Source organism: Euphorbia lathyris, chromosome 9, assembly GCF_963576675.1.
Source record: "Euphorbia lathyris chromosome 9, ddEupLath1.1, whole genome shotgun sequence".
Lineage (NCBI taxonomy): Eukaryota > Viridiplantae > Streptophyta > Magnoliopsida > Malpighiales > Euphorbiaceae > Euphorbia > Euphorbia lathyris.
The window spans coordinates 49,667,409-49,679,353 of record NC_088918.1 but is presented as its reverse complement, the minus strand read 5'-3'; the positions used below and the strand labels follow the sequence as shown (position 1 = coordinate 49,679,353).

General features: G+C 39.9%; 1 non-coding gene across 1 annotated transcript; it reads left to right on the top strand.

The window, feature by feature from the left end:
- Positions 1–9,935: 9,935 nt before the first annotated feature.
- Positions 9,936–10,042, top strand: LOC136207619 (small nucleolar RNA R71). The gene has a single exon (XR_010676751.1). It is a non-coding gene; the product is annotated as a small nucleolar RNA R71 (small nucleolar RNA).
- Positions 10,043–11,945: the final 1,903 nt, after the last annotated feature.

The following is an 11,945-nucleotide window of genomic DNA, read 5'->3' as shown; positions in this document are numbered from 1 at the left end:
ATTCCTAAAGCGGAATGGGTGAAGAAGCGGTATGAACAGCTGGCATTGGTAGACGAGAAGAGGATGGAGGCCCTTTACCATGTGAAGTTATATCAGCGAAGGATGGCCCGAGCCTTCAACAAAAAGGTCAAGGCCAGCCCTATCAAAGAAGGGGATATGGTGCTAAAACAAATCCGTGTGACGCACACCGACCCGAGGGGAAAGTTTAGGCCAAACTGGGAAGGGCCGTTCTTCGTGAAGAAGATACTAAGCAAAGGAGCGGTGAAGTTAACTACTATGGACGACATGGAATTCTCCGAACCTACCAACCTGGATAGGCTTAAGAAATACTTTTCGTAAAAAAAAAAAAAATTCCCGATAGGTTGAAAACCCGTAAAGGGTGGCCTATGCAACAATAAGGGACATCCCAGTGGGTGAAAACCCGAAAGGGCACTCATTTGAAAATTCCGGGATAGTAAAAGGAGAGGAGAAAAATCGCCGGGATCCGAAAACCGAAAGGCGGGTCCTGGTAACAGTAGTTATAACTTGAGCAATTACAAAAACAATGTATAAGAGGCTAACTAAGTATTTCTGTTGTTTGTAAATAAATAAAGGCATGAATATATTTGACGAGAATGATTGGAATCATCGTAATCTACCGAATGCATGGTAATATAAATCATGAGTTATACATTTCCTACCTTACTTTTCACAATAAAAAGCCTACATGCTATCCACCCCGCTCCCTATACATCAGATATACATCGGGGTAATCCTAATAAAAAACTACTACAAAGCCATAAAGCCTAATAAGGAGGGATATCCCAGTAGTCCTCAAAATCCCTCAAGCGTGACGCCCGCTCTGCAGATAAGGCCTCCTCGGCAACTCGGAGTCTCTCCTCGGCGACTCGTGCTCTCTCCTCGACAGCAAGGCGACCCTCAGTCTCCCTCCGCATCAACTCCGACCAGTGGTCGTTAGACCTGTCCATGGGCCGGGCCTGGCGGGCTTTTGTGTAAAAGTGCTCGTCCCAAGCCCAGCCCAGTATTAATTTAGGCTGGCTCGGGCCGGGCTGGGCTCGGGCCTAAAAATCAAATCCCAAGCCCAACCCATATAAGCCCACCTAAAAAAATATACATAATTTCCAATTATAAAAAATCAAATTTATACTTAAAATAAATATTTAATTATAAATATATAAATTTTTTAATTAATATTAATAAGGCGGGCCGGGCTGGGCCAGCCCGTGATATTTTTATATGTCCCAAGCCCGCCCAAAAAATAGGCGGGCTTTGGCGGGCCTGGGCCGGGCTGGGTCTAAGAGTAAATTTCATTGTCCAAGCCCGGCCCAAGGGACACGGGCCTGGGCGGGTACCCGAGCCCGTGGCCAGGTCTAGTGGTCGTTCCGCTCTTGGTACACCTGGCCAACCCTGGCATCGGCCTCCCGCACCGACTCACTCCGTCTCCGCTCATGGGCGTGAAGATCGCTCTAAAAAGGGAACAAAAAAAAAGAAGAAAAACAGAGGTGAAAAAAAAAAAAGAAGCAGCATAGGCAAGAATAGAAATCATACATACATGCATGCATTCCACTACACTAAAATAAGGCAAGGATACATACCAGGTGGTCGGCACAGCGCAAGCTGCGGTGGTCTCTGAGGTAACCGGACAGCCCCACGTCATCAGTACAAGTCTCTCTCGTAGTCTGAGAAGCGTCGGAAGGGTCAAATGGTACCCTCGATGTGAAGACGGGAGGAGCCATCTCGACACCCGCGTAGGCTATCCCGGACTCATCATAACAAAGGATCGCGAAATCTCTCCCGTAGTCCGAAACGGGCACACCCAAAGAGGATCTCTCCGGTCGGGCAGCGCTGGAGGACTCGCCGACATCGTAGGGGGGCTCGCTCGCAGATGTCTGAGCCCGAGCGCCATCGAAGAAGTCTGACAAATGAGCACTCCTCCAGGACCCCTCCTGCAAATGAAAACACAACAAATACCGCTAGCTATCTCGAGAATAAAGGTAAATAGGCTGAACCACTCACCGGGACCTCCTCCTGATCGAAGACTGCCGCGATAGCCTCCCGAGAAAACACGTCTGCCACGGGATCCACATCCATCGCCACCGCTGGGGCATCCCTCGCGCTCAACAAAGTCGATAGGTAAAGATCACGGCCCCCGGCATGAACCCACACCTCTCTACCCACGAACCGACGGGTCAAGTCCTGAAGGATAACCGACAAGGGCATGGTCCGCACCGCGAACATGGAAACGGGGATCTCGCCTGGTGACCAGTGCGAGGCCCTAATCCCGATGATGCCCCGGTCGCCTAAATACCAGGCCCGCACGCAAGGGCCGGTAAGCACGCACTGCTGCTCCTGGATGAGGGTAACATACGCATAATCGGGACCGAAGTTAAGGTCGTCCCACCTGAACTTGATCTGAAAACACAAAAGGGGGGTCAGGTCAGATCAAACAAGAATCTAGCGCGACTAGAAGATATCTACCCGTCCCAACGTCCGCGAATCGATCCAATCCAGGAGCTGTGCCACCGTCGGTCTCTCCGCGATACCCAGATCGAACCTCCGGGACACTAGCTCCAGTGAGAAAATACAGACAGCGGTGTTTTAAAAGAATTCAGAATCGTTAGAAAGAACCTTTTTGCCCTTGAGCCACCTTACCTACGGTTCACGACCGAGGTAGCTTTTTTACGGTTCACGACCAAGGTAGCTTTTTAGCCATATTACCTACGGTTCACGACCGAGGTAGCTTTTTAGCCATCTTACCTACGGTTCACGACCGAGGTAGTTTTTCAGCCATCTTACCTACGGTTCACGACCGAGGTAGCTTTTTAGCCATCTTACCTACGGTTCACGACCGAGGTAGCTTTTTAGCCATCTTACCTATGGTTCACGACCGAGGTAGCTTTTTAGCCATCTTACCTACGGTTCACGACCGAGGTAGCTTTTTAGCCATCTTACCTACGGTTCACGACCGAGGTAGCTTTTCAGCCATATTACCTACGGTTCACGACCGAGGTAGCTTTTTAGCCATCTTACCTACGGTTCACGACCGAGGTAGCTTTTTAGCCATCTTACCTACGGTTCACGACCGAGGTAGCTTTTTAGCCATCTTACCTACGGTCCACGACCGAGGTTGCTTTCGGGCCAATTTTACCCACAGTCAACTCAGGCTAGGGTCCGTAAGAAGAACATCCACCGACGGCCGATTCAGAGGCGAGGCTGGAAAGAATCGGAGAACGACACCGGAACGCGCAGCGCGAAGGTCAGGTATTCTTCCTCCTACTCTTTACGTGTGTTTTACTTTTATATGTTTTACATTGAATGTGTTGCGTTAGCAAAAAACGTTTTCAAAACACACACATCACTGTCAAAATAGGAAAGTAGGGGCAACTGTAGACACCGAGTCGGAGGACCTGTGACGAAAACCTGTAAACAAGACGGTTGAAACGGTTGATTCCGGAAGTTTTAAAAACAAAAAATATATAATATATAATAAGGAAGGAGAAATTACAGTGGGTCGCGGTCGTCGATTGGACGGCTCGCGAGTGCTCGGCGGTGTGGTGCGAGCGCCTAGCGGCAGCCGACGCGCGTTGGAAGCACGCGTCTGACCGCGAATGGCGCGCGCTCGACGTCCGTTGGACGCACGAGCCCGGCGGTGCGGAACGCGCGCTCGACGGCCACGAGGCGTGTGCGCCCGACAGCGCGAGACGCGCCCCGGAAGGCGTTGGGCGAGCGCGCCCGACAGCCGTTGGGCGAGCACCCAACAATGTTGGGCGAACGCCCAACGATCGTTGGGCGCTCGCCCAACTCTGTTGGGCGATCGCCCAACAATTGTTGGGCGATCGCCCAACAAATGTTGGGCGGCCGCCCAACTATTGTTGGGCGATCGCCCAACAATGTTGGGCGATAGCCCAACAGAAGTTGGGCGGCCGCCCAACATGGCTTGGGCGGCCGCCCAACCCCTTTGGGCGACGCCCGATCTTGCTCGGGCGTCGCCCATTCGTTCCGGGGATCCAATGCCTATAAAAGGCACGGATCCCCATGCATTTGGGGAAGAGGATTTTTGGGAGAGGAATTTCTCACTCTAACATTTTAGAGAGAGAAGTGACTTTTTTTGGGAAAAAATATTTTTTTTCCTGAAAATTCCGAATTTCCTAAAAGTTAAGATTTTACTAAAAACACAAAAAATACCGGGAAAGCACGATTCGTGGAATCAACCGACTTCAATCGTCAATACCGAACTTAAGGTATTATCCGAGGACTAGACTCGTTTTATTTTATTTAATTTATTTCTTTTCCTTTATTTATTTTTATGTTATAATTTTATTTATTTATCTATTTATTTATTTACCACGTTTTATTTAATTTTGCGTATTTATTTAATTTTCGTCTCGTGTTGAATAAAATTTGGTTTTGTTTTAAAATAAAAACCTCGTTTTGATATCCCAATACGAACCGTGATCCGATAAAAAGGTAGTTCGGGTATTAAAAGACGTTGTAATTATAAGTTTCTTAAAAAAAGAAATTTCCAAATAACGTTTTAAAATAAAAACGTCGTTTTAGGAACTTCCGTTATTGATTATGATCCATTTTTGGTAGTTCGAAAATCCAAAACGATTAAATTAGACTTAATTTAAAGCTTTTGAATAAATCTGGAAATAATTGGAGTGCTGCTGTAATTTGCGTTTTCTGTAATTGCTGATTACCGACGGATTTTCCGTCGGTAAATCTACTGGAATGTAAAAAATGCTGTTTTGGTCCCTCTTTCTCAACTTTTAAGCTTTTAATCCTTTGTACATATATATATATATTTATGTAATAAATGTTTTCAAACTATTTTTGGATAGTTGGTACATATAGTTATTTAGGATATTTATATATCATTTTTTGATTTAATCTAATATAAGTATACGTATATATATATTTTCTTTTTCCTTCATTTAAATGATAATGGATTTTATTTTAGAATGTTATTTACTTGGGTGTTTTGGAAGTAATTAATTAGTAGATATTTTGTGGATAATTGGTTTTATTTTGATATTTAAACTACATTATGTATATATATATATATATATATATATATATATATATATATATATATATATATATATATATAGTTTTTGGGCTATTCGGGTTATACTAGTTATTATTAGGTGAAACTATTTTGGGGATAAATGTTATTTTCTTATTTAGGAGTTTTATCTATTATTTTCACATGTTTAAAGTAAAAACGTATTATATTTAGTATTTTTATTATCATTTCTTATATGTTTATTACATAGTATCTTTTCACTTATCCTTATTTTCTCTATAAATATTTCATGGGTTTTTTTTGGCTAAAATGTATATAATATGTCTATATTATTTTCTTTATTCTTTGGACATTTATGGGTCCATATTTCAAATGGGCTTTATTTGGAGTGAATTTTGATTTAATATGTTTATTGTTGTAATTATGACAAGTAAAGAGTCCATTGAGTCAAAAGGGGGAAATAAATCACCAAAAAGAGTTTTCAATTTGGTTATTTAAACTAAAAGCTTTTCTAGAGGTTCTCAAAGTGCAAATAATATTTTCTTGACATCTTTAGATCATTTCCAAAACATCACGTTTTAAAACCTTAGTCCGTTCCAACGACGGATTAAGCGAACCTTGTACTTAAAATCGTTTTCATTGTAAATAATGGAGTTTTGAATCGTTTTCTTAAAGGATTTGTACAAAATAAAATTGACTTGTATGTTTAACCACGTTTTCTTATCAAAGGCTTTTATCCCAACATTTTCAACGCCCGAGTCGTTCCAACGGCGATTCGAGTGAACATCATTAAACGGGGTTTTGAAACATACCTAAATCGTTCCAACGGGGATTAAGGTACGAACCATGTAAATAAACTCGTTTTTGGGGAAATGAGTTAGTATGGAATTAACATGCAACACGAAATGTAAATCACGTTGTAAATAAATCAATTCTTCCTTCTTCCCCTCTCTTTTATATGTATATTGAACTGATGTAAATGGGTGATTCTTTATTAAAGTGGCTTTTCAATAATATATGCTCAAAACGGTTTCCAAGATGAGAAAGAAAAGGTTTCAAATAAATTTTAAACTTAAAGAAGTATACGATTAGTCCGTTATCGCCTAACATGCTGAGTAGGAGGCCGGTGGTTCATAACCGGGCGATGTCGGGGTGCCTAGTAGCCTTTCTCCAGAAAGGAGCTAGCCTTCTCGGTTCGTACCTAAGTTTCCCGAACCCACACCGGTCTCCCGCAAGGGATCGGTGTTCATTTTCTCATTCTTGGGTGGCGACTCTTCCATATCTCCGAGCTCCGGTCCTGCCGAGCAGCTTGATTCCACGATTGGTTGCTTTCGGCGCCAATCACCGCTTACGTCGCCATGAGGTGTCCACCCCCCGGTCCGCCCGGGAGATTAGGCCGCGACACCTCGTCTAACACCCGTCACCACATGTTTTGAACAAAAAAGGATCTTCCCAAAAGTATTGTTTAATATCGAAGAAAAATTTCTTCCTTTGGTGGGAATTTAATCCTTCCGGAACAATATTGGCTGCGAGGTAATTAGCAATATCTGCATACGAAGGTGATATAAAACTTTTCATTTGATAGAGATGTTCATCAGGGAAATCATCTCGTATACCGATAGTTTCACCTATAGGACCGTTTTCATCTTCAAGTCTTGATAGATGATCGGCGACAAGGTTTTCTACTCCCTTTTTGTCTTTAATCTCTATATCAAACTCTTGTAATAATAAAACCCATCTAATTAGACGTGGTTTTGCATCCTTTTTAGCAAATAAATATCTTAATGCTGCATGATCAATATAAATAATAACTTTCGAACCTAATAAATATGACCTAAACTTGTCACATGCAAAAACTACGGCTAACATTTCTTTTTCTATTGTGGTGTAGTTTAATTGTGCACCAGACAGTGTGTGACTTGCATAATAAATGACATGAAGTTTCTTATCCTTCCTTTGACCTAAAACACATCCGACAGCTAAGTCACTTGCATCACACATAATTTCAAAGGGTAGATCCCAATCAGGTTTAGCAATAATAGGTGCACTGACTAAAGCAGTTTTCAATGTTTCGAAAGCTTTAATGCATTCTTCATTAAAATCAAAGGTTGAATCTTTCATGAGTAAATTAGTAAGTGGTTTGGAAATTACAGAAAAATTCTTAATAAATCTTCTGTAAAAACCAGCATGTCCTAAGAATGACCTTACTCCCTTAACAGTAGTTGGAGGGGGTAATTTTTCTATTACTGAGGTTTTTGCTCTATCTACTTCTAATCATTTTTCAGAGATTTTGTGACCTAAAACAATTCCTTCGTCAACCATGAAGTGACATTTTTCCCAGTTTAATACCAAATTTGTTTCTTCACACCTAGACAAAACTTTATCCAAGTTTTCTAGGCATGAATCAAAAGAATCTCCATAAACTGAAAAATTGTCCATAAAAACTTCCATGATATCTTCAATGAAATCATTAAAAATCGCAGTCATACAACGTTGAAATGTTGCAGGTGCGTTACACAGACCAAATGGCATTCTTCTATATGCAAATGTTCCGTAAGGGCATGTGAAGGTTGTTTTATCTTAGTCATCCGGGTAAATGTATATTTGAAAGAATCCGGAGTAACCGTCAAGAAAACAATAGAAAGCATGACCAGCTATCCTTTCGATCAATGAAAGGAAGAGGAAAATGATCTTTCCTAGTTGCTTTATTTAAATTTCTATAATCTATACAAACCCTCCAACCAGTGGTGGTTCGTGTAGGTATTAATTCTCCTTCTTCATTCCTTATAACTGTTATGCCTCCCTTTTTAGGTACACAATGGATTGGACTAACCCATTCACTATCCGAGATAGGGTAGATGATTCCATTGTCCAGAAGTTTAGTAATCTCATTTTTTACTACTTCTTTCATATTCGGATTTAGGCGTCTTTGCCTATCCGCTTTAGGTGGCTTATCTTCTTCTAAGTGAATTCTATGCATTACAATACTTGGATTAATACATTTTAAGTCTGAAATTTACCACCCATACTTCCTATCCTATTTCTAACAACTTCTTTCAATTTCTCTTCTTGGACTTGTGTCAACTTGTTAGAGATAATTATAGGTAGAGAATCGCCTTCGCCTAAGAAAGCGTACCTCAAATGACCTGGTAATTCCTTAAGTTCTAATTTAGGTGGAACTACAATTGAAGGCGGAATTGGTCCATCTTCTCGAATCAAAGGTTCTGGGTCCTTATCTTCTAGTTCCTCACTCATTATAGGCTCTATTATTTCTTCTTTTTGAACAATGTCATTTACACATTCTTCAATTAAATCAAGTTTCATACAAGCGAAATCCTCCATAGGATATTTCATCGCTTGATTCATATCAAACTCAATCTTATCATCTCCTATTCGTAAAACTACTTTCCCTTCCGACACATCAACTAGAGCATGTCCCGTGTTCATGAACGGTCTACCAAAGATTAGCGGACAATTTACATCATAAGCAAAATCTAAAATAACGAAATCGGTAGGAAAAATAAATTTGTCAACTTTAACTAAAACATCCTCAATTATACCGTATGGTCTTTTAGTGGTTTGATCCGCTAATTGCAAAACCATATTGGTACGTTTGATGTCTTCTTCAAGCCTAACTTATTAAAAATAGATAATGGCATCAAGTTAATGCTTGCTCCTAAATCACAAAGACAACTTGGGAATTCTATATCTCCCAATTTACACGGAATGGTAAAACATCCGGGATCTTTGAGTTTTATGGGCAAATTGCTTGACACAATCGAACTGCAATCTTCAGTTAGTGAAATGGATGAAATCCCTTCCCAACTGATTTTCTTTGAAATTAAATCTTTGAGGAATTTTCCATAGTTGGGAATTTGCGTAATTGCATCCATAAACGTCAAATTAATATGCAAATTCTTAAGTTTGTCTAAAAATGTTAAAAGTTGTTTATCATAGTCCTTGTTGCGGACTTTGTGTGGAAAAAGGTGGTTTGGGTACAAAAGTTTTTGTACTAGAGTCAATCGGTGCATCTTTTTGTTTTAATGTATCTTCTTTGGGTTTTGGTAAATCAGTTCCAGGTAAAGTCGAATTTCCGGGCATTTCCGGGCCTAAGTAGTTTTTCCCTGAACGAAGAGTGATAGCCTTAACATGCTCTTTCGGATTTTCTTCCGTATGGCTTGGAAGACTTCCCTCTTTGCGGGATGGAATTGATTTAGCGAGTTGTCCAATTTGAATCTCCAAATTATGGATGCTAGATGATTGGTTTTTAATAAGCTGATCGAATTTATTCTCGATCCGTTTAAAACCATCGCCGTGATTACTTATTTTTCCGCTCATCGCATCAATGAATTTGTCGATTTTAGAAGATAAAGTGCTAAACGCATCTCTTGATTGATTTTGATAATTAGTAGTACGATTTTGATTAGCATTAACATTATTGTTATTATCTCTCCAGTTAAAGTTAGGATGATTTCTCCATCCAGGATTATATGTATTGGAATAAGGGTTATTAGTTTGGTTTTGCCCTTGGACAAAGTTTACCTGTTCAATTTCACTCATACCTTCGTAATCCACATCCGTTTGGATTGGTTAACCATTAGGATCACACGGTGCCATAAACCTATCAATTTTGTGCGACAAGGCAGAAAATTGGGCTTGCAACATCGCTACTGGATCAAGATTCACTATACCTTTAACTGATGATGTTGTTGAGGATGATGGTTTCGCTGATGGTACGTGTCCACGTTCCGCGGGCCACATACTGCTATTGATTGCCATTTCCTCCAAAAGTTCTCTTGCTTGGGCAGATGTTTTCTTCATGAATAACCCTCCAGACATAGCATCCAATGAACCTCTAGTTGTAGGATTTAGTCCATTATAAAATGTTTGCATTAAAAGTTCACCGGGCAATTGGTGGTGTGGGCATAAACGTTGAAGTTCTTTAAAACGTTCCCAAGCCTCATAAAGAGTTTCATTATCATTTTGAGAAAAAGATGTTAACTCTTTAATGACTCTTGCGGTTTTTGCTAAAGGGAAAATTTTGATAAAAATGCTTGGGCTAATTGCTCCCAAGTCTCAATTGATGCGGCTGGCATAGAAGTTAACCATTCTTTAGCTCGATCCTTCAAAGTAAAAGGAAAAAGGCAAAGTTTGATTGCTTCTGCAGTTACATCAGTAATTTTAAAAGTGTTACAAATTTCTAAGAAATTTGTCAAATGGGTGTTAGGATTTTCGTTAGGTAACCCATAAAACGTTACATTATTTTGCAACATATTAAGCAACGCAGGCTTAATTTCAAATTGATTTGCATTGATTTGGGGTCTAACTATACTGTTTGTTACACCGGCCACTCCTGGCCTAGCGTAATCCATAAGTGTGGCCATTACTTCTGGCTCGGTAATTTTAGTTTTTATTGGGGTTTGGTTTTTCTTTTTCTTTTCTTTCTTGTTCTTTTTAAGGGTTCTTTCAATTTCTGGGTCAATAGGATCTAGTGACGTGCCCGAACTTCGAGAACTGCGCATGAACTTGAAATTTCGCACGAACAGAAACTACCTACAAAACAGAATTTGAAAAATAAATATGTTAGTAATTGTAAATGAATAAAATATAAAAGTTTGAATAAGTATGAATAAACCTAGATTCGTAATAAAACACGAAAAATTTAAAATTTTGTCAAAAAAATTTGGCGTATCCCCGGCAACGGCGCCAAAAACTTGTTGAGCGATTTCCGTAAGTGCACGGTATACGCTTGTAGTAATAAAAGATATCGATCCCACAGGGAACGCTTTTTTAAACAAAACTTATTTATAATCGGTTAAATTTACTTTAAGGTTTATGATATGGAAAAATCGTTTAATCGGTTTTGGTTTTGAAATAGCTAGAATGAGAATTAGATTAGAATATGAAGATGTTAGAAAATATCTGATTAAAAATGAATTTGCAAAACAGGAACGTTTTAGTACTTTAGAAAAGTAAACAGGTATATTTGTTTGCATTAAGCAAAGAAACAACTTTAAACTTTGTACGAATTATAAAGATGAAATAAATGACAGAACCTCTAATTAATAGGCTTTGAACGCGACAAAACCCTTATCCGGGATAATTTCCCTTAACCAAATTAAAACTCTACCGAGATAATAATTTGCCTAAGTGTTCAACAAAGTTTCCTTGTAAAGATTTGAATTAAATACGTTTTAATGAAAACACCAGCATCAATCCACTTCGGCTCATTTACCAAAGTGCTGCATAAAAATCTATCGAATAGAACGGACTTTATTAGATGAAATATAAATTGATACAAGTTTACAGAGAACATGGAGCATTGAATTCTTCGACGGCGTGCAAGTGAACGGGTTGTCAATCCTTTCCTTGGGTTTCGTTCGAGTTTGTCAGGCTCAGGGGCAAATCTTCTACTCAATCTTCTCGCTGAATCTTCGTAATAGAGACTGGGTCGGTCTACTACCAAAATGAAAACTAAACTGGAACAATGTCTAAACGCTACTGAATTTGTTATTATTTTGTAAACAATGTGTGTACATCATATTGCTTTTGAACAGAATCTAAATCTAACTTCTGAATCACTTGATTCGGAATTTCTGCATAAATTCTACACTAATCTCTTTCTTCTACACATATAACATTATATCCTTTCTTCAACTCTCCATCAACTCTTTATTTATAGATGTTGAAGAGTCTTGATCGAAGTGTCGTGTCCGTTGTGAAGAGACGTATCCATTGTGAAAGGACGTATCCGTTGTGAAAGGACATCTTTATCCACGCGAACGAACGCGTTTCGTCGAAAACGAAAGTGTGTAACATGCTTCTAAAATCTCCTACTCGTACCGAGATTTATCAAATTCACTACCGAGAATGGGGGAGCATCAAATGCACTTTAGACGAAGGGGAAAAGTGACTGACG